Source organism: Micrasema longulum, unplaced genomic scaffold, assembly GCF_059751315.1.
Source record: "Micrasema longulum isolate JH-2025_06_02 unplaced genomic scaffold, ASM5975131v1 h1tg001570l, whole genome shotgun sequence".
Lineage (NCBI taxonomy): Eukaryota > Metazoa > Arthropoda > Insecta > Trichoptera > Brachycentridae > Micrasema > Micrasema longulum.
This window is the reverse complement of record NW_028278753.1, coordinates 150,496-175,614: the sequence shown is the minus strand read 5'-3', so window position 1 is coordinate 175,614 and position 25,119 is coordinate 150,496. Positions and strand designations below refer to the sequence as shown.

The following is a 25,119-nucleotide window of genomic DNA, read 5'->3' as shown; positions in this document are numbered from 1 at the left end:
GATGTATTAAAATATGATTCTACGCTCCTTCTGGACTATTTTAAATTCTATGCTGTCAAATATAAAAGTATAATTTTTACTACAGAAATCTGAGTTAAAATCGCGACATTAAAGCTGATCGCACATTGCTCTGTAAATGTTAACGTCTAAAAGCTGTACTTGGATCATATAATTAACTTGGATGTAATTTCTAGAGGTTTATTACTTGACATTTATATTATACTTATCGGCAAATTTAGATATTTTATATCTAAAACAGGGAGCGAAAATCTACTACAAAGGCTACTTTTTAACTATTTACAAAAAGAATGAAAGAATTCCCAAGCAGTTGATTGTTTGACACCCAAACATGAGAAGGAAATACTTTGGGATAGGGGAGCATGGGTATTGGTAAAAGTAGATCACGGGTTACAGTGAATCGTTTGCAATCGAGCGCACACGCACGCACTTTTGTTTAGTTAACGCTTTTTCATACCCCCTTCAGCCACATTAGTCGCCTTCACGACATTAGAGCTGGAGGACATGCTGTGTGCTTCGGACTAAACTATTTCTTTTGCGTCTATTTTTTAATGTTCTGTCTAATACGGGTTGAAAATTTGAAAGGTTAGATTTACCCTTCATTGGATACTGTTTAATATTTAAGTACAATATTTTCGTTTTTGAAAGAGGATCTTGCAATTTTTCTTTTACGAAAACTGTCATTGGGTTACAGTGAATCATTTCATCTTGGGTCGCAGTGGATCGTTTTTTTTTCAGACAAATAAAAGGTTGTAAGTCGTTACCAGTTTTGTGGATTACCAAAAGCCGGTCCAAAAAGGCGAAGAGCACCAAGACGGAAAGGGAAGTCCATTATTGCAACCGATACCCCAAATAAACTCAAAATAGACAATGTGTTTTTTTTTCAAAGCATGGGAGAATCGATACATTACATGAAGTACAAATAACAAACAGTTTATCATTTAAATTAACACCTTTTATTTTATTTTAATAGCATAATTTAGTGTATTCCTGTCTGATATGTTATAATCTTAAAGTGGATCTACTGTGGCCTACTTTTGCGTCACAGTGGATCGTTTACCTTTAACTAATAAAAAAAGTATCAAATTAAAAAAATAAATAAAATATATGTTTTTTTTCTATATATATTTACATATACATAGAATTGTATTTATACAAAAATACATCTTAAAATTAAGCTATAACATAATTTGGAAAAAATGCCACAAAGACTTCAGCGTCTTACTAAGGGCCATTCCTTTTTTTAATGATTAATAAGTTTAAAGCATATAAATATAGTATGACATGACGATGAAAAGAAAAACAAAAAAAAAACAAAATTAACATATGCTGACATTACGAAAACACAATTAAATAATTTATAAAATACTAAACCTACACCATTACTTTACGATTTTATCAGAGACCTGAATTTAATGATAAATTTCAGATCTACGGAGAATTAAAAACAGCGATCTACCTACGCTCCCCTATTCGCAAAGGTTTGCTTTAATGAAACTTAGCAGAAACCAAGTGAGGGTTATCACTAGAACCCTTACCGGGCATTGCAGTTTGAATAAACACCTTGCTAGAATAAACCTTTCTGATACTTTTAGATGTAGGTTCTTCAGTAGGTACCTACGCATTCTATGTGAATGTGATGCTTTATATCGCAAAAGAAGCCGCATCCTCGGGAGGCCACTGGTTAAAATCTGAGGATGTGAGAGCGCTCGCCTCCTACCTGATGGCCTTGGAGGGGAGGTTTAGCAATATGAGAGCACTCGCCCTCCACTCGATAGCCCGGCTCTTTTGAGACCTAGACTTGGAGGGCGAGAACTAATTTACGAGGACCAGTAACAATAGATTTACACAAATCGTCGGGGTCTTATGTAGCACTGACCCCAATTTTTTATAATACGTATAAAAACTTAGATAAGCATTTATATAAAAATCACTTTTATAACTACCTTGTACCTATGTATATGTAACTATACTTGTAGGTTAATATCGAATTCTAAGATCAAACAAATTAAATTTTATTAACAATTAATTAAATTTATTTTCCCATTCATGGTTATTCCGCGAATACCTTTGTGGTTTGAGCGGTTATTTTCTATTAAGAGGTACGTATTTTCTGCGGTGAAAAATGTTTATGTCGCATCTTGAAAGTCATTTTAGAAAACCCATAAATATAGACAAGTGCATGGATGTCAGCTATTTGCATTTTGCAATATTTGTATTACTAAAATCACGCCATTTCCTGACAGTGGAAGACAGAGGTAATGATATCCTGCAGGTAAAACAACTTCTGACTGGAAATTGATCGTAGATCACTTTGTCGTTCCGGAATATAAAAAAAGAGATTCTCAAACTCGCAATACTATATTGAAAAACTAAGGGTTCCCTGGTTGTTCCCCAAATTACAAATTACTTCAAAAAACGATTATTAAATTGCTTTATTCCAAGATTGTTTAATAATCTCCCGAAAATCATTATTAACACGGAAGATATTCAAACAGAAAAAAAGGACTGAAGAAAGACCTCCTTATTACCGTACTGTTAATGTAAAAAATCAAACGAATTTATATGTTTGTGTGTAAAACAAACTTTTATATAAAAATAAATACCGCACCAAAAATTCTCTCGACTCAATGGGCGTGTAACTTAGATTATAACATGACCTAACTAAATATAATGGAAATACGCTGTTGTTAGTGAAAATACGTAATTTATTTTGTGAATAAAAGACGAATGATACTTTAATCCACAAATTTGGAATATCCAGTGACCGGTTTCATCGCTTTCGCGACATCTTTAAGACCGGTACCTTTATTAAGAAATTCAATGTATTGATTTATTACAGAACTACTTAGTTTAATAACAATACATGTGCCAGCCAGGATTTGTAGACGGTACCTTTCTTTGAATCCCTTAAAATAAATATGTGTATATTTATGTTTTTTCTTTTTTTTTTTTAAATGTTATTACTATTTTATTTTATTTTTACATCTGAGCATGTTTTTCATTCTTTATTTCAATTCTTAATTTTTAATTACTTTTGCAAATTTTCTTCATTTTTAATATTATTTCCATTTGTAAATACTCACTACAAACTAAAAACTTTAAAATATCTTTATTTTACTTCAATTTAAATTTTTAAACAACTTTCATTTATGTTTTTCTTTTTCCTTCTCTTTTTTATACTTTCATAAATAACCTTACATATATTTGCTTTATAATATGGAAACTTCACTGGTCCATTAGAATTAAGTCTAATTGTGTAAAATATTACACTTTGTAACTGTACTGTATGTTTCCTAAATAAAAGAAAATAAAAATAAATAAAAGTACCACCTTTTTCATGTACCAATAAGTAAAACATCGTATATTAAAAATGCATTTTTTTCGTAGGATTTTTTCAGTGTACAATACAAAATTTAAAGATATAGATTACTTAAACATCACTCTGTCAGATTTAAAATTTACACTAAAAATGCATTATGTAACTTAGTAGACATTATAATAATAAATATGTACATCTCCTTTCCCCTCCTTATCCTCTCTTCAAGCATTCTTGTCCTAATCCCGCCCAATTTACAGTAACTTAATGTTCTTAAAATAAATATTTAAAAAATCTTTGATTATTGAAAAATATTTACGAGTACATGAAAATAACATTTTTAAATGTATAAACTTATATGTATTTATTTAATATGTAATATATTTTCTTTACTAACTTTGTATACTTTGTGGAAATCTGTTATTAGTTCTGAGTTTATACACTATATCTGTTTGTTTGCTTTAAATATGTATGTAGAACTGTTGATTTCCCAAATAAAATAAATAAATACAAAACAGAGGTAAGGATAAATATGGATAAGGATAGATAGAAGATGTCGTGAAAGCGATGAAACCGGTCACTGGATATTACAAATTTGTGGATTAATGTATCACTCGTCTTTTATTTCTCTAATAAATTACAATGAACTTCCATCGAGAATTTTCACTTACAAACTGAAATGTTTTTGAAAATACGTAACTAAATATGAAAATGCACTGAAAGTAAAACGCCACACGCGTCTATCTTGGCTTGGCAATATTGGCACACAATTATTTACATCCAATATCTTGTTCCCTATGTATTCCTTTATAAAATCCTTTTTTAATCATTAAAGGTTAGTAAATTATAGTGCTTAAGTATGTCGCTTGTTAAATTAATGCAAAATGATTAGTTAAACATGCTAATTGTCCATGTAAACAGGGAAAATAACTCCAATAGATAGGTTGGTGTATGCGTACAATTTCCGTTTGGAAAATTCGAGTTCGACGTTTTTTTGCAGGTATTTATAATATTTATGGATCATCATCCACGCCTGGATCATCATGTGCACCACTCCATTGCGGAAGGGAACTATTTCAATTTATTTGAACCAAGTGTTTTTATCCATGTGTGGTGAATGAGAAATAAAAATATGATGTCACTGAATCAATATTGCATTGCATTGATACAATTTATTATAATTTTCTTTTCAATTTGGATTAATATTATTTCAGTGGTAACAATTGCATTGTACAAAATCTCGCACAATAGATGAATCATCTCACTGTCGGTATCAAAGCATGTACTTGTACAAGTGCATAGTTGTATGGCTTTGACCAATCAAACAAGAAAATAATATTGTTGCTTGCGTTACGACCACAGATATATGAAATCCCATGACCGAGTTACACGGTTCAGAAAACTTTTTTAAAAAATTGAAATATTTTTTAGTAGAGACATAAGATGATGATACAACACAAGAAATTTACGAGAAATCATTAAATTTGGAGTTACAAAAAAAGGATACTTTTACGTTGGCGAAATTAAAAATTTGTATCTAAAAAAACATTAACCGGTCTTAGTACGGGGTACTGACCCTTATTAGACTGGCAATCATACAAAGCAAATAGGTGTTATAATGTGTGTATTCTTGACCTGTATTCATGCCTGTTTATCTTTAAACAATTGTGAACTGTTTCGTAAACGATAAAATAAAAAATACAACAAACTTACTAAGACACTTTTTGTGGGTTGTTGGTTGGTTAAATTTCCATCTATATAAATGCTTAAATATTTCATTGAATCTACCCAGATAGCAGTGAAACTTGGTACAAACTTGATTTAAGATTGATGGAAGGTTGAAAAGGAAAATTTGACGCGACAAGTTTTTATCAAAAGTTGCTGGAATATTGTATAACAAATTTGAAGAGACAAGTTCTGACAAAACTTGCTGGAATCTTGTTATGTGAAGAATGATATTTCAGAATCCGAAAGTCATATAGTCATATAGATGATCAACACATTGCCATATACATAAAAATATGGAGAGAATTCCTTTTTTTATTTTTTTTTATTTAAACTGTTATATTTAATCCCAGGATTTTTCTACAAGACCGATTTTTGTTTGGCAACACAACAGGCCGTGAGGCCCAATTACAGTGGTGAATTACAGCACGGTACGCCCAACCTTAAGAAAATCACATTTAATTTTTGTGTTCTCACCAGAAATCGAACCCAGAACCTTCCATGTGTGAGCCAAATGTCTTAACCACTACACCACGGAGGCCGCCAAATTAAATTAGTGCATGACAAATATCCAAAAAAGTGGTTAATTCCAAACAACATTCAGATTGGCAATACTATCAAAGTCATAGAAAAATGATATATTTCACCGTTTTTGTCCGTGGGTTTCATGTCATTTTTAATATCGCATTTATCATTGGACGTTTTTTCGGCGATTTGAAAACTTTTAATATTGTCGAAGTGTTAATACTCAGTTAAAAGGATAAACTATTGATATGGCATTGAGGAAAAAACAAAAAAAATGAGTTTTTGTTGCACTGTCACTCGACAAAACCGTCTTGTCAAGAGCTCGTTAAAAGTAAGTATGATATTAATATCTCAGCAACTGCATAGTGCTTACAATAGTTTAAACTGATTAATTATTAAATATCACAAACATTATACTATTATTGAATTGAATTGATTGAATTATGTTTTATTTTCAGTTTCATTTTCAAACAAACTCTAGTTTGTTTTAAAATGTCCTAACAAGACGAAACGCGTCACAATATACCCTTTGTATATTTTATAAAAAATAAAGTAGAATTATAATCCAATAAATTTGTTTTATTTTGGATACATTACCAAACTAAATAAATAGTCCAGATCTTGTCTTGGTGTCCTTTACGTTTGTCAATGCCTCTTTTCTTTTTTTAAAAATGTTTTTAACTATTGTTATATTTAAAATCTATAAACTGTATACACGAACAATGTCCGTTAATAAATAAATAAATTCAACTACGTATTATTCGAATAGTAAATTCATTAGATTTTTTTCATTTCAACTCTAAATCACACAAACCAGTCAATGACAAGTCTTAAGCTATGTAAATGTCAATACTTCTAGGTATATTACCCATTAGAAAAAGGAACCTCAAGGAGGTTCTCAATTAATATTTTAATATTTATCTGTCGAGAAATCTTCTGGCAAATTTTATAAATTTATTGGATTAACTTTGATCTTTTAAAATTAGGCAGTAATAGGCGCAATAGAATTGAGCCAAAAAAACATTAAAAAACTTTAAATGTTTTTTTTTATTTTTTTATTTAAGTGATTGGTATACCAGTATTGTATACTGGGTAATTATTCTCAATCAGCATGAATTGCTTAGTGATTAATTTAATGGAATCGTATGAGAATCTATTGTCTAAAAAATATAATGGCGGCTATTTTTATTTTTTTTTGCCTAGTATTTGTATGCGCGCGCAGAACCCGACTGAAAAACTGCATCAAAATTATCACGTGTTCTAAAATTAAACATTCGCATACAAAATTTCAACCGATATGTGTATTACAGCATTGGCACCTACCTACAATATTTTCTATTTCAAAATCTGATCCGTTTAATGTGGGCTTTACTCAAAGATGCATTTTACTATCTCAAAGTGCATTATAAGTTGCTAAGACAGGTTTGGCCCGTTGACTAATGAGCTCCGGTGTGATAGGAAGTTAGTACGGTATGCTAAGCTGAGCTGCAGGTACAGCTTGTAAAGCGTTATAAAATCTATAAATTATTATAACTAACTAACTAACTAAATTTATTATTTCTCTAAAATACAAGAAATGCAGGCCCATCTGATATTGCAACTGATTTTTTTCTGCGTTCATTTTCTTATTCCGGGCTTCTTACTTTCTTCGTAAATTGACGCCTGTAAGAAAGGACAGTAAATTAAAAGTACAAGACGAAAAATTTGAAAGTCATTTAAATCTTATTGTTAGAATGTGTTAAACTTTTTTTACCGATTAGTCATTTTATTATTTTATGTACCTGCATAATACATACTGTGATTAATGCAATTCATTTTAATATATATATATTTGTAAACTCTCTTTTTGACGCACCAAAAATACTTGAATTGATTAATTTTAGAGTACCTGCTGTCAACACTAGGAGTACTTTATTGTTTCATTGCTCCAGTACTTCTTCCAACCAACAAAACAATTCATTGATACCGAGACTGCATAGGTTAGGTAACACTTATGGAACGGCTGCAGAAATTCTGTCCAATTCTTTACTATCTTATAAGTCCACAATATCAAGTTTATTTGTAGCTGCTCGTCAAACTATTATTGACAATTCAATTCCATAAATTTAAAAAATACTTACTTGTTTATTTTTATTACCTTATACTTGTTTTTTTTATTTTTTGCTTTTATATCAAATTGCATTGTAGTATTGGTAAGTACGCATTTCATAGATACATATTTTTATTTCTTATTTTTTCGTGATAATATATGCTTGCTTGTTTATTAATTTAACTTAAAAATGTCTTTCTTGCTTACCGTAACACTTTATTTATTGTTTGCTTTACAGAATTTATTTCATAAGCTTAAATATTTGCATTTTTTGTTTATATGCTTACTGTTTTTTCTTGCATACCTTTGTTATTATTGTTTTTTTTTTTTACTTTGTAAAACTTTTTATTATTTCCTTTTTAACTAATTTCACATATTTTTCTGTTATTCTGTGTTTATTATTTAGTATGTTAGCATGTATTTCATTTTTATTTTTTGTAAATGCCTTTTAGGCGTTAATGAACAAAATAAATAAATAAATATGACTTGAAATTGAAGTAAAACTTTTTATCAAAACAACCTATTTTTACATATTAGTAAAGTACTTACAATTCGCTATACTCGAACTTCTCAGTCTGATCTGGTAATTTAAATAAATCTTTACAAAATGAATGTTTTAATAAAAAGTTTAAATTGAATTTCAAGTCGGATTAACATCAATATTTCTTAGAATCACTTTTGTAAAGATACAAAATATAATTACATTTTTTTAAAATTCAAACGAATTACAGATTTCTAATAAATATTTATCAGCGTGCGTGCTTGAGAAAATGCATGAAAGTAGGGAAACCGAGGTATGTATGCAAAGACAGAGTGATGTCATTCTATCCTCTCTGCCTACCTCTAAGATAAAACGGCGGGAGGCTTTTTTAACAACAAATGTATACATCTAAACGTCATATCTATTGTAATGATACTTTTTTGTAACCAACTTTATTAGGTTAGATAAGTGGAATTTACTGTAATGTTTGACGTTTTAGTTAACCATGCTTAAGGCTTGGGTTCGATTCCTGTCAGGTTGCAAATGAAATGTTGATTTTGAAGGATGTTTAAACTCCAATATTTCTGTGGCTTGGATCTAAAAAGGCCAATGTCGTTAATCGCAATATTACAGTAGTTTTTAGCCATTATTTATTTATATTTATTACTATGCCCAGAACTCTCCACTTATACGTTTTGTTAGTGAATATAATTTGAACTTTCCCCTTATTGATCCATTTGATTGTAAAAAAATAACATTTAAAATGCGCGTCTTAAAACATACTTTTTTGTCTTATACTTAGTTTCAATAATAAAGTCTTATTTTATCTTATCTTATTTTATTTTATTTTATTATATTTTATCTCTAATTCTTAATATTTTTAATATATGTATTTGTATTTTCGACACTTGACACTTGTGCAATATTTACACACATGTCCACTCTCATTCCAATATAACACCCACTCACCCACCCTCTCACTCACTTACATTCACACAAACACACTAGTATGTATTGTACGTGTATTTAATGTATTTCTGTGGATATCTGTCATTGGTTTTATTCTCTGTATATTTTATTTGTTGTATTTTTGTTACATATATTACTGTTGATATCCCCAACAAATTAAAAAAAAAAAAAATAAAAAAAAAAAATAAAAAAAAAAATTTGTTCAAATACAAAAATTCAGTTACATTGGGTTGGACACATTTCAGTTTTTTAGGTAAAAACCCGTGTTGAGCTGAAATGTGTGATCTTTAAATTTAATATAATACTAAACTTATTTATCAGATATTCTAAATTACAACGATTAATAATAATAATAAAAAAATACGTACATTCTAAATTATAAAAAAAATATTCACACAAAAACAAAAAGGTCGTTTATTATTTTATTTATTTATACAAAAACATGCGAGTATATTATAAAAAAAACAATAACATATCCCTAACTATATAAGGCCAAGAGCCCTATGTTGAGTTGGGATACAACATAATGGAACGTGGAAACATGCATATTATTAAACAGTACTAAAAATAAAAAATATTACATAAAAATATATTTTAATAAACATCTGGAAAACACGCTTAGTAATATACGAGATGTTCTTTGAACCCTGTCACATCCGAAACTACAATGATCAGTGTGAGCAAGAAGACATCAATATGTGTGGCAATCCACTTTAAAATTATTTTTTTAGAACGAAAATTAAAAAAAAAAACATTTAAAAAAGGGGGAAAGGAAAGTCTGTTGCTGCCGCGCTCCCCTTATTTCTCCCCTGTAGAATTAAGCAACTATTTGTTTTATTTAAAAAAAAACTTTGTTCTAAATATTTTTTTAAATATGCTAATGTCTTCTTTCCCATACTGATCATCGTGGTTTTGGATGTGACAGGGTTTAAATAACACCCTGTCCATAAATCTATACAATATCTCGCAGCAGTCTCTTGCAATGGTCTCTTCCCTTAGACAACAACCAAACTTGTACACTTCTCTTCGTCTTTTTGTCGGCCTCGCGGTGGGTCAGCACGTTTGTCTACCATGGAAGAGGTCTCAGGTTCGATTCCCGACATGGTTGATTAAATATTAATTTAAAACGGTGTTTTCACACTAGAATATTTCATAGTCCCTAGACTGGTACCTGAAGCGTAAGACTACATGATAAATATAGCGCAGGAAATTGGTAAAATAAACCAAAGTAGGGAACAAAATGCCGAACACTCCTCTAGTGGAACGGAAGGCCTGTTGACTACTGCTAACAGGCCAGCTTCTCCTGAAGAGTTTTAAGTGGTTTCCTCTCCACGTGAGCAAATGCTGAGAAGTTCCTGATTAGCCCACATTAATATATCCCTCCTGATCCCAATAGTTTAGATAAATTTTAAGATATTTAATTGCAGAAAAATCCACTTTTGAAATATCTTGTATATTATAAGCAAGGTAAATAATAAAGCAACTCCCATATATATAAAAAAAAAGCGTAAGACTGATCATTAAAAATAAACAATTAATTCAATAAAAATACTATCAAATTTTCATGCTAAATAAAAACATATAGGTATACATCAATAATAATTTAGTGCAGAACTGAAAATATATAAATTATTTGATTTTATTTTTGCTCCACAACAGGCCAGGAGACCCAATTACAGTGATGAATTACATCGCAGAACACCCAGGCTTGAGAAAAATCACAATTAAATGTTTTTGTTCTCACCGGGAATTGAACCCGGAACCTTTCGTGTGTAAGTTAAGTGCCTTGACCACTACACCACGGAGGCAGTTATGAAAAATTAAATATCATTGAACAAAACTTTAAATTTTATAATAATTATTAAAATCATTTTTAAATACTAATAGCATAGAATTAAGACTATTCCAGAAAGAGCGTAGAATCATATTTGAATACATCGGACTGTGTCCAACACTCATTCCCCCACTATGCCCCGCTTTCGCCGCGCGCATTCGTCATGTCGCCGCGTAATGTTGCACGATGGGAAAAAATATAACAAATTTTATTTTACATAAAACGGATTTTTTTATCATGTTAAATAATATTTGATGTTTTAAATATAATGTCGGTCAAATGTCTACCACAGAGTTGTTTAATCCGAGGTCCAATTTTTATTAGTTCTTTTATTAGATGAGCAAAGTAGGGTAAAAACATTTACTACCCTGGCAACACTTACGAAATATCCATTTTGATTTCTTCGACAATCTGACAGATGGAAAAATTATTCAATTTTTCAGTAATGTATTTGCTACCTTCACATTCATTTACTAATTACACATGAAATGTGATCCCATCCTGTTTTTTTAAGATCCTAGCAGTATTTCTACACTTTAAAATGACATAACTCGGCATAATTGAATATAAATCAGGAGTTGCGTACTGAGCGGGGTCTACAAAGAAACTAATGGGTCCAAACGTAAAATTACTCATTTATGAGTAGTTTAGTCGCCTTCTGTTTGATGCCCGTATGCGGTTTCTGAACTATTTTTAATTCTATGACTAATAGTAATGTAAAACAAATAGTGAAAAAAAAATATTTTCCAGCCAAAAAATGTTTACCAATGCACTGCCCTATGCACCACTTCGCGCGGAAAAGAGAATGATGATAATGAAGTGGATTTTTGTGACCTGCCTTGTACGAGAGTAAGAGTGCACGTCATAACACGGGCGGGCAGTCCAACAGTGTACAGGTCCAGGCATTGCGATACTTGTCGGAGGGAGTACCCAGTGTTGTTGATACTACCAGAACCTCTTCCTTTCTTCTCTCACGTTTTTCACCTCAGTCTGTGTCCGTCCTTATCCGCGGTCGCGCGCCCGTCCGACTTGACGAATCGATATCTCTCGAGGTATTTTCTTTGTGGAGTCTTCGGTATTCAAACAATATACAATTTATAATCAAATAATCGAGTTAACTAGTTTCCCTGACAACCGGTTTGCCAAGATCACTTTACTTGTGGGTGCCAAATACTTAAGTGATACAAAATTAAATCTTTATAACAATTTTATTCAAATAGTATTTTTGACAAAATATTATCCTGTTTGGCTCAAGGTTGTTTCATACTTCGTTATTTCCAAGATTGGATCATTCTATATTGAAATGTCTCCTCGTGTTTGTCTTTGCTATTTATTTAAGCGCAGTAATTCTGCTAAATAACCTTCAAATCGAAAACATCCTATACTAAATGATCATATTTTTCTGACTATAAAGCGTTGGATAAGTGTGCTAAGGATAAACACAACTATTTATTAAAAAATAACAATTTTAACTAATATTCAACAATGCATGAATATTTATGAATATTAAAATCATCCCCGCCTCTCAACAAACACCGTATTTTTCCATAGATCACACCTATTTTTTTTTAATAAAACTTAATCCTTATTCTTAGAGGTGAGGGTCAGTGCTATTTAAGCTCCTGGCGTCACTGCGACCTGTAAAGATCTTTTGTGACGGGTCCCTGTGAATAGTTCTCGCCCTCCAAGCACAGGTCTATAAAGAGCCTGGCTGCTGTGTGGAAGGCGAGAGTTTACATTTTGCTAAATCTCCTCCTCCAAGCCCAGATCCGTAAAGTATCTGGCTATTAGGTAGGGGACGACCTCTTTAACATCCTCAGGTTTAACCTCGAGGATGAAGCTTTTTTTATGATGTCAAGCATCACATTCACATAAAATGTGTACAGATGTTTCCTCATCTGCACTGCAGAACCATCTAAACACAAATTATGTTTGCGGGTACAAATGGATGAGAATCTCTGCTGGCGAGCTTATACTAATGAATTAAGCCGCAAAATATTTTTCAGTCTACACTCACTTAGAAGGTTGCAAAAATTCTTACCCATTAGTACTAAATGCACCCTTGTACTAGCATTACAACTACCCATTCTAGATTACGCTTATGTTTCCATGACTGATTTAAGCTGTGAGCAACTCGATAAACTTGAACGACTTCAGAATACATGCATAAGGTATATTTTTGGTCTTAGAAAATATGACTACATTTCTGATTATCGTAGGCAACTGAAATGGCTCAAAATTAGACAGCGGAGAGACTATCACTCCATCTCACTTCTGTTCAATGTACTTCATAGTCCTAACGCTCATAGTCCTAATATGTTCTGTGCCTTGAATTATAAAAATAAAACCATAATTTTATTGGTTGGTTGGAAGAAATTGCCATTTGGCAATAAGCCCGCCAATGTACAAATAACATTATGGACAAAAAGTAAAACATATTCTGTCGGTTATTGACAGTGATGGGGGACGCATGCATGTAAGGTGACCGGCGTATTTATGATTTTAATTTATTTAGTTAAAACAGGGCTAAATCGTATGTTTATTTTATAAATTATAGCGAAGGAATTAATTAATTAATCGTCTCCATGTTTTTTTTTTCCATTTTCAAATGTCTGAACTTTAGAATATTCCGTATTTTTCTTTTGGCAACACGATGTTACATAACCGCGCGCAAAGGATTTATTTAACACAGTTTTTTAATAGCTAGTTAAAACTTAGAGTTATTTCAGAAACACAAATCTCTAAGAAATCGTAGCGCTGATAATACGATTTATAAAAATTGGAAAAAAAATTGGCTTATTTTAATAGTCTATTAACAAATAAATTAAAAAATTAAAAAAACTCTTTAAAATTAATTTATATAACAAAGTGTTTTTAATGAAAAAAAAATCTACTTAATTTTCCGTTGTACTGAACTTCATTGTTATCGTACTATACTGCCGTCATAAGAAAGAATGGCACATTTTTTTTTTTCGAAAATTAGTTAAATTCATATTCGGAAAAGAAAAAAAATACGCATCCACTAAAAATAAATCTATCTTCCTATAAATAGCCACAACCCTATTATTTTCACTAATAAATGAGACTAAACTGCAAAAAGTCTTGAAGATTACTAAACATAAAAGGCTGTTCTGACTAATATTATTATTAAAGACTGATTTAAATACTTATTTTTTCTTCTATTCTGTTTTTAAAAACATCTAAAATGAATGTGCCTACTTGTTTTCAATTAAATTTAAGATCTGCTGGTAATTTCGAAGTTTATTGATTATAAAGTCGGTGCTACTCGTTTGAAAAACAGTAAATGGCCAGTAACGTCTGTTTTATTTAGTTAAGTAGAATCAATTGACATATCAACACTTAAAAAGAAAGACGTTTACTTAATTACTAAATAAAAAAGGCGTTTCAAGCTAGAAACATTTTTTCATTGAAGTAAAACATATTTTCTTGTATTTTTTTATACTAATAACAAGATGAAAAGGTTCATTTTTAAATATATAACGTAAAAAATATTATGTTAATATATATTACGTTAGGGCAAACCATAATATATACTGTCGCATACTAATATACTTAATTTTTTTAGTATTTTTCACACAGCGAATTTTTCAATCTCCGAGTTACAAAATATTTATTTTCTCCGTTTTTTGTTTTGTCCTTCTTTCTTATGACGGCAGTATAAGCAAAAAAAATTAAATACGGAGCTTTATAATGTCAGTACACATTAAATTTTAAGCATTTACAAACTACAAAAACTTTGTATTTACTCTTCTGCAAAATTAAAATCATCAATTTAGACATATCACAGTATACTGCGGGGGGTGCGATGTAATTCAGCATATTTTTAATAAAAATCAAAAAAGTAATTTGATTTTACTTTGTAGACAATTTAAGATATCTTTATTAATTTCCCATTATAATACAGTTAGCGATACTTTTTTTGCAAAACGTATCTTTATATGAATAAATAAATAAATAGGGGTCCTAGGGTACTACTTAAGGCATAAGTTTGTTCTGTTTTTTATTTATTTTTAAGTTTTGTTAAAGGTAGGTACTATATGATTTTTTTTAAACAAAATAAGATTTCTTCCAATTCTCGACATTTTTGGGGTTATAACTGATCTTATTGTAGTGTCGTGGACTTACGGATCAAAGGTTTAAGGTTCAAACCATGCTCTACCACAACTTGATTCTTATTGAACATCGAGTTGTTTACTTCAATAGTACAAAAAATTGCTCAAAAATTGGAATATTTAGGTAAATCATACAAAAATCTAATATTTCTGAACTACGCAAAATATAAGGAAAATATTCACACATTACAACAGAGATGTAGAACATTTAAGAGAAGGTAATATAGAAGTCTAGGCATCTACGGGGCTTATGACCTGTCAATGGCTGGTTTAAGTGGCTACTTTACACACCATGTAACATTCACCATTCAACCCATATTTGAACATCTATATTCCTTTAATTCTTTCATATGTTGATGTTTGTGAAGTTCAGCTCCAGGGAGTTGAATCCAGTACTTGTCGACAAAAATTTATACAAACTCAAAATATTGTTAAGAAAATATTATTTTAATTGATTATTTCCTAGCCTTGTCTCTATTAATTCCAATCGGAGCTTCTCGCTAGTATCTATAGCTGTTTCATAGGTTCTGTCGGATATATTTTTAAAAAATAAAAATATTGTGGAACAGTTATAGACAACTAGAAATACAATTGTTAGACTTACCTTGGCCCTAATTTAGATATTTTGAATACTAAATTTTGTGAGTTCAAATAAAAACTTTTTGAAACAGTAAGTGAGGGTGTAACTAATTGTTATACCTACCTTTTAAAATGTTTAAATTATTATCGTAAGTAAATTTCGAATTTGACAACTATATTATAAGAATCTCTCTCTTCCACTTTTTTCATCATCCCCAACCCTCTCACAGTGCTCTTAAAAATAAAATTAAAAAAATTATAAAATAAAATAAAATAAAATAAGATAAAATAAAATAAAATGAAATGAAATGAAATGAAATGAAATGAAATGAAATGAAATGAAATGAAATGAAATGAAATAAAATAAATATTTTATTATCTATAGATTACATACAAGATGTAATTTATAATTTTGTATATCATACCCTCAATTTTAAATCAGAAAATATAATATGTCACTTTAGCTTAGTTAGAATGTAAGTTTAAGTACAGAATTGTAAAGCGCCCTTGAGGTAATTTTTCACAAAAATGGCGCTTTATAAATAAGACAATTATTTTCATTATTATGGTGAAAATTTTGAAACCAAAAAAGGGGCTTTAGAAACTAGTTTGAAAATAACAAAATTAATAAAAATAAGGGTTGTGTAATATTTTCAATGAATTAATCATGTCCAATCAATTTAATCCCACTCAGTAAATATTTTTTTCAAGCCAATGAAGTCCATACGGATCAAATGTATTTACGGCCATAAAAAAATAACTAGCGGTAAATGTCTTTTTTCTAGCTTCTTCCGAGTAAAGCCAAATGAGCGTTTCTAAAAAATCTTTTCTCTTCAAAAAGTGTGTTTGCGCGGTGCGCCTAAAGAAGTTTTCACTTAAAAAACAATCAAAAGTTATCATTTTTCCCACAATGCGCTCCAAGTTCAACCACATTTCTTCGGAAGCAGTTTGATCTTGACTTTAGACAACGAAAATGAAAGTCTCTTCAGAACCCACTGAAAAATTACCACACTATAATGCTGTCTCTTTAAAATGATCGAAGAATTCTTCCGCGCGTTTTACTCGGGACCCTTGTTTTATCAGCCCGTTAGAAAAATTAATTCTCGACACGTAGCGCCTCCATTACAACTTCAAAAGCGAAAGTCTTATTGTATAATGTAAAACCTAGAACTATGTGCATCTAGACTACGTGAAAATGCAGAAATATTGATATCAAAACTATCCGTCTAGTGTAGAAACGGATTTTCAGTACTATCGCAGAAGTGATTACGTGCAAAATGCAATTTTCGAGTGTGACACTGTGGCCATTTCACACGACGCGACATCTAGACAAAGCAAAATGATAAGAGATATCGGTACCTAAATTAGTATCCAAATGTAGAAAAAATCCGCGTTATATCCGTATTGTTGTTTAAGTCGATAGAAATATTTATTTGTTTTACTAAGTGCCAATCTTTTCTCACTATTTTATACGTAAAACATCAGATTGGTGAAATTATGATGACAATTTTAAAGCTAGCTACCTCTAAAAATTATTTCGTAGGTATTTCTTTTGAATATTTTTTTGGTTGTCTGATTAGGCGTCTTAAAATTTTTATTCAGGAACAGTGTATGTAATGATTCGTGAGTTAAATCATAGATCGACCACTTTCTTTTGTTTTATAGTACGTAGATTCTAAATTATATGTGAATTTTTATAAGCATTATTTGTATTTTATTGCTAGCATTTTAATATTGTGGTATAATGTTTTCGTTTTAAAATCAGGCGTTTTGTTCCACTTAATAAATATGTTTTTCCAGTCGGCTGATCATTTATTCAAATATTTCAATATTATAATTCAAACATTTCTTTATTGGACAAAAAAACATAATATGACGTTAAATTGGGACTACATTTCAGACGAGGAACCCTCGAGCAATGGCTGGATATTATGAAGACATACTACTCTCGAATAGCAAGAGTATTTGCCTCTTCAATATAGTTATACTGATGCGAAAGATGTCGGTCTCTGGATGTTATGGAAACCTGCCCAGTAGCTCAATCACAAATAACTATCGACGTGCTAATAAGCAACTAGATAACAATTTCTCACCATGGTTGTTTATCGTATTCGCTATCACAATGGAACATCCGTGTACACCTAATATTAAATGTAAAAATATTTACGTTTCGGGTCATAATATAATCCTGCTGCGCAATCACATATTTTAATTTCACCGGTGTATTTACACTATTTACAATATTACAATATTTTCCATATTTATGGAAAATATTCTAAAACTGCTATTTTTGTTTATTTATTTATTATTTATCGTGCTATTTATTGCATTTAGCCGGCGCGCGGCGGTTGGCAAGCCAAATGTCAAGAAAAACATCCGCCATAGTGATTATATTTAAAATTCCACTTTTTTGTATTAGATACTCCTTACTATTTGGCAAATTCTATATATTGTATATTTTTTTATGGTAAACGCGGATTTTTCGCCAGTGCATTGAATTTATTTACGAGGAAAACAAAAAACAGACCGACACGAGTGTTGACTTAGAGATTACACACGCGTTCACTTATTCATGTCTGCGGTAACTTAAGCTTGTTCATTATTGTGCATTGCGATCTCTTAAATGCTTAGCATGTTTTTAAGCACGTTGATAGTTATCTATGATTGAGCTACAGGTTGGTTTTGGAAACGGAACGTAAAGCAATAGGGGAACATGGGTAATAGTGGATCAAGGGTTACAGTGAATCGTGTGTGTATTGCGCGTAAACACACGCACTTTTGTTAATTTTACACTTTTTTATACATTCACACTGGTCGCATTCACTACGTTAGAGCTGAAGGACATTTTGCGATGCTTCACTCAATATGTTTAAAGAAAATAGTTTATTTTGCGTGTATTTAAAAAACTATTTCTTTTAATCGGGTTGAAAATTTGAACAGTTTGTTTTCTTCCTTCATTGGTCACTGTTAAATATTAAGGATCACTATTTTAGTTTGCTTGGAGAAAAGCTCTATATTTTTTTATACTTACGAAAACTGTCAGTGGGTTAAAGTAAATTGTTTCTTCTTGGGTAACGGTCAATTTTTTTTCTACATGCGCCATCGTTTCCAGTATCGTGGATTACCAAAGGCCGGTTCAAGAAACGAGGGAAGAGCATTAAGACTGAAAAGGAAATCCACTATTGCAAACGATACCTCAAATAAACTCGAAATAGAAAAGATGATTTTTGATCCTCCAAGCACGGTAGAATGAAGAAGTTCAGTGTTTTAAAAAAAAAATCTATTTGTTAGAAGACTATAAGGCAAATTTTCAAACTAATTAACTAAAGCAATTTTTTCTTACAATCATATTTTTGGAGCTATGATTTTTCGAAGTTTTGTGCTTCTAAAACAAATCCATGTGTGACGTCAGAGGTTCTCTTCCGTTATTCTCGAACAATTCTTTTTTTTTTAAAAGAAGTATTTGTGTTGTTGATAATGCCTAGTGATAGACTAGTTTTAGACTCTGACTCTTTTAACTGTGTATCTTAATGTGTATTGGTGATACTAAATCACCAATGTATGTGTATTGGTGATTTAGTTTTGGGTATTTTTTTAAATATATATATTTTAATACTTTTTAATTCGTTCTTATGATTTACCCAAATATTTCATTTTGAGGGCCATTTTCAACGAGTTTTAAATAACTCACTATTAGAAAATGGGAATCATGTTGGGGTAGAGTGGGATTCGAACCACAGACCTTTGGTCCGTGAGTCCGAGACACTAGCTACAGGACCACAACCCGATTCTGCCATTGGTCTATTAACGGCAAGCAAACCGGAAATCTTCCATAACTCTCTTTTCATTGGTTGATTCAAATGAACCAGTGACGTCGTTAAAACTAGTTTATTTTTACTGAAATATTATTATTTTTAATTCGTCCATTTTCAGGAAACTTTGCCGTACAATTAAATGCAACCAACTTTGCCATACAATTTTTAAACTTTAAAACAAACAAAACAAAAAAAAACAATTTTAAAACAAACAAACAAAAAAACTTTGCCGTACAATTAAGTGCAAGAAAAAAAAATGTATCCAATCTCCCCTGGGGCTGAAGTTCCTAATATAAAATTGACATAAAGTACGAATAAAAAACAGTTACCTACTTTCAGTAATTTTAGGTTGATCTACTGTAGCCCACTTCTCGCCAAGTTGATTGCCATTAACCAATAAGAAATTAATCTCATTAAAAAAGCTATAAAATGGCAAACCGAAACCATTGCTTTGAAGGCTGTAAATGTCTCTTTAGATTTTATCAGAGATTCCAGAATTTCGCGATAAACTTCACAGCTACGAAGATTTTTAAAAAAGTGATCCACTGTAACACATGGTCCTTTATGTACTGACGCTGTCGGTAATATCAGGATCATATTTTTTTAAAAATTTATTTCTTCTTTCTTTATTTGTTTTTTTATTTATTTATTTATTCATTCAAAATTACAAAATTAAATATTTATGAACTTATTGAGGCTTTTTAGGCTATGTCCGTGTCAAGCCACAATAAATAACAATAAAAATACATAGTAAAATTAAATAGATCAAATTATTATGACATAGAATAACCATCTAGAAAAAAAAGGTAAATGTAATAAATAATCAAATTCCAAAGAATACAATGCAAAAAAGATAATCAGAAATAATTTTTGAAATATAAATTATACATATTAAGAATCACACATAATCAAATTTACAAAATAGTGGTATCATTAAAATCAACAAAATAATAGTAAAATATAGTAGTATTAAAAAAAAACAAAATAATAATATCATTTAAATCAACAGAAAAAGAATATATATATATATATAAAAGCATAATTGAAATGATTATTGAGGTATGTATTCTAGAAACTCACTCAATACTTTAGTAAGAAATATAAGAAATAGGAAAAAAATATATATTTGGATATGCTTATATAGCGTCATTTTTGTAAAAATCACCTCAAGGGCGCTGTAAATATTTTATTAGTTTTCTCGAACAACTCATACTTACTCTTTCTGTCGCTGCAAAACTTTATATTTGTCTTCTCTTATTTTGTATGCTAAAGTTGTGGGTTTAAATTCTTTATTTTTTTTGTCTACGTTTACTACTGAATTATTTCGTAAATTTTGTTTATGTGCACAAGTGTTTTGTATTTCTTTTTTATGATAAAGTTTGTATACCATTTTAAAGGCCTTTGAAAAAATATATAATCGTTTTAACAATATCAGGAGTCAAACCTTAAAATAGAACGACCTTTATTGATTTTCGCTTGCTAATTACTCTAATGACGTTTTAATATTTAATATAAAATAATTATGTTTTCATTCGAGCTTAGTAATTTGATTATAATACATGCAATTTATTTATTCGTTTTGTGAATACCTGTTGAAGAGAAGAACTTTACCTCCCTAAACTAGGTAGTAGACAACAAATTTGAAAACAGCTACGTAACTTCATAATTAATTTTACCTATACCTACCAACCGCAGTGTATTTTAATCACGAATTTAAGATTAATGTCAACCATGTCAGGAATCGAACCCAAGACCTCTTGCGTGGTAGGCAAACGGCTGAAAATTTGACCACGAAGCGGACAGTTTAAATATCAACTTAATATTTTGTATATATTTTGTATATTTTATTTTGTAATATATTTTGTAATATATTTTGTGTCGATCCTCTTAGGAATTGAATCCTGGATTTTAAGCATGCTAACCACTACACTATGTAGCGGATTTCTGCAATCGATTTCTTTTTTCAGAATTTTAACCAGAGAATTATTTAATTATTTAATTTTAAACGTTTTATCGAGTTAAAAACGCTCGTCTAGGATTCTTGTTCTATTCCACACGTAACTTTTTTTTTGTCTGCCTGTACATAGATCAAAATTTAATGACTCAACAATTTGACAAACTGCGCAATATTTTTTCAACATTTTTTTTTGTGACGCAATTTTTATTTTAAAATAAACTTTTTGTGATTCTTTTTTTTTATTGTGCTTTATTTTTTAAACTCTACTTTTTGTGGTACAGCTGGCCTTAATTGGGTAAACCTAGAAATTCGTTTGATTCCATTCACCAATAAATTCTAGACACGAAATAGCTACGCTTGAAAAGCAGGAAAACTGACTCAAGCATCGCTGGCTGAGGCAAAATGGCTATTTTTACTTAAAATTATTTCTTCAACACAGGTATTAAAATGTGAGAAAACTGGTTTAACAGGTGTTGAACCTTAAACCTTGAAATTATTGTAGTCAATTCGACGAGACAGACGCTTCAAAAACTTTATTACCTAAAACCGACCAAAGATGCGTGTGTAGACTGCGTAGGTATGTGGTCGTAAAAGTAATTGATTTAGTTCATTTACAAACGCATTATTTATTATATTGTATTTATTTATATAACTTTTGTAGATTCGTAGATTCTAACAAATCAATAAAATGGAATGTGCCAAATATTTTGTTTTAGTTTCAAAAAAGTTAACAAAATAAAATAGAAATATGTTTAAAAACACTGTATTTTAAAGAAATTCTTTCTTTTTTTATGATTCACCAAAATATTTTAAGTTTGTACCTATTTGTCATAGATAAACGTAAATGGGAAACAAGTTGTGGTCAAGCGGGGTTCGAACCTCGGACATCCTGATCCAAAATCAACGTGACTACCCACGGGAGCTTAATCCATCTCAAAAACCCGTTTATTTCAATAAGCAGATCTAGTATTGTGCAAAACAAAAAATGCAAGGTGACGATTGCGCATGCGTAGACGAGATGATAAAACGACTGATAGATTCGATCTCGCTAGATCTTTAAAACCTAGTATTGAATATAATGTTGGGCAAGTATAATTTGCAATGAATCCCTGTATTTTTATTTTATTTATTTGTTTATTAGACGACCTAAGTACCCTTAACAATAAAATGATTACAGTAATACAAAAATAAATATAAACTCATGAATATATCTGTGTCTTGGGTCTTAAAAGGCCAATTTGGGATTTTGTTTTTTTTTGTGCCAATATTCTGTATGCTGATTCAAACAGTTTATTGTAACATCACAAAATAGCCGTAATATTACACTCCTGTGATGTTGTGATTTACGACCTTTATAGACCCAAGCCACGGATATAACAAGAAAATTAAAAGTTCAAGAATAATATATACACATAAAAACTAATACTTTAAAGCGCGCTTGCCTACCATGCAAGAGGTCTCGGGTTTGATTCCCGACATGGTTGATATGAAATATTTATTTAATAGGGTGTTTTTACACTAGAATATTTCTTAGTCCTTGGACTGGTACCTTAAACGTATGACTGATCATCTTTCTTTCGTGTTTTTTTTGTTCTTCGGTTTTAATTATATGAAATTGTCAAACTTAATTATTATTTTTATTTTTTACTAATAAATTTCATAAAAGGTAGGTACATGTTTTTTTAAAAACTCTATACATATCTACTTTTACACATCTAGTAAATGTTATCACTGTAACTCTCCAAAAAAGAGACTAACTCTTGCGCTTGGAGAGTTACTTACACTGTTGTAGTTGTTTATTATGTAGCAACAATGATCAAGATACGCTGCGATTGGTGTACCAATGCAGTGCCCTATACACCACTAGGTACGGAAAGGGAATGATGAAGATGATGATGAAATATGTACACTTTTTTAGGCAATAAATTTATTAATTGTTTTAAAAAAATAAGTAGAAAAGAAAGATATAAAAAAAGTCGGTATATTATATACACAAAATAAGTCAACAGTAGTTCGTTAGTATAAGTGGCTTTTGCAAATTAATCGTTAGAATAGAACATCATAAAATATTTATACAGAGATGATTTGAATTCACAGGGAATCGAGTTAAAATGTCGATATGAGAGGTACACTCATTCCCTAGTCTTTGTATACGCCGTATAGGTGAGTGACAAAGAGTTTGTTTGAGAGGGGTGACAATAATATGGAATATTTTGTCCACTTCTACGTATCGACATATTAATATTGTTTAGATCCAGTGATTTCATATAAAAATGTTGAATCTGTTATTGTCTCGCGATCCTCCAGAGTAAGTGAATTTTTAAAAAATAACCAAGACATGAAGTCAATTTGTTCTAAAGGAATATGCATTTTGAAATTGATGAATCTCAAAAGTTTTGTTGAACTCTTTCATTTTTTTTAATTTGAATTCTGTATTATACGTGTACATGAATTTTTGTTATCAATTACTAATTTATTTACACATATTTTTACATAGTATTGCACTGCGTTTATGCACATATTAAAGAACCGTCTCTAATTGTGACTGTATTATTACTTATCAAGAAATCAAGTGCATGGTAGGAACGAGATTTATAAGTCTTAAAGATTTTGCCGATGACAGCATGCTAAAATGAAATTTAATTTGCAGAAGATTGACGTCTTTTGGATTAAGAGAAAGAAGAATATTTAGGGCTGGTAAGGGAAGCTTTAAAATTATTAGTGCCATAAGCCACACCCTTTGTAAACTAACGGTGGTTATTTGCGTCCAAAAATAGAATCATGATTCGACGAATTGTTAAAAAATAAACAGGCACAGCCTTCTGTCGAAAATTATTGTATTTTTGTTATAGCGTACGACCTAAGGCTAAAGCTCTTAATTTTTACCTTGCTCGCGACCCACAGGTTGAAAAACACTGTTCTAGCCATTGATATATAGTTTATACCGATTACATTCCATACAAATCCAAGCTAAAAATTCGTCCCCAAGGAAAGGGAATGACCAGCGGAGGAAACAAAAATTGTCACGTCATATCACGTCGACTTCGACAAATAAAACAAGTAGTACAGTAAAAAACACGGACTTTTTACATCGGTCTACTGTAAGTTCTATTCACTATGTCGCTTCTTTCTACATACGTGTCACCTTTTTTTTTCGTTTCACTATACGCTCGACTAACTGAGCAGGACAGAGACAGGAAATAACTTACTACTGGTGATATTAATAAAACATTTTTTAACATCAAAATTGCTATTTTAAAAAAGTATTGCTACATATAAGCATTTTAGTAATCGCGAGAAGAAAAGTAGCCGGGAGATGCTCGCAACCGACTGAAGTCCGTTCTATCAAACATATGCCAATGGCCGCTGGTTGAGGAAACATATTTTGAACGCTAATGTTTACTCTATTTATATATGTTCCTTAATAGTCAAGCTAATTAATATTTTTATAAAATTAATATTCAGCACGCTGTCAAAGCTACACAAGCTTCTTTATCAATGCATACTTAACTAATTAATTCGATCCTTTTTTATTTTTACAGTGATAAAAACTAGACAAGAGTGGACTAAATGAAATATTGTTTTTTCATTATTTTTTTCTTATTACGAATCGTTTTTTTAATTCCTAAGGTTTCCAAGTTGTCCAATTTTATTTTTTTATTTTCAACACGAAAA

The 25,119-nt window shown here is 30.5% G+C and overlaps 1 long non-coding RNA gene across 3 annotated transcripts in view; it reads left to right on the top strand.

Moving 5' to 3' along the window:
• The first annotated feature begins 11,956 nt into the window (after positions 1-11,956).
• LOC148274817 (uncharacterized) overlaps positions 11,957-25,119 on the top strand; it is a 152,613-nt gene continuing 139,450 nt past the window's right edge. Inside the window, exon 1 of one of the 3 annotated variants that reach the window (XR_015824192.1) lies at positions 11,957-12,012. This is a non-coding gene — a long non-coding RNA (uncharacterized LOC148274817). Of the gene's footprint in view, positions 12,120-25,119 lie in introns of all 3 variants that reach the window. The other 2 variants (XR_015824193.1, XR_015824194.1) reach the window with 2 other exon arrangements.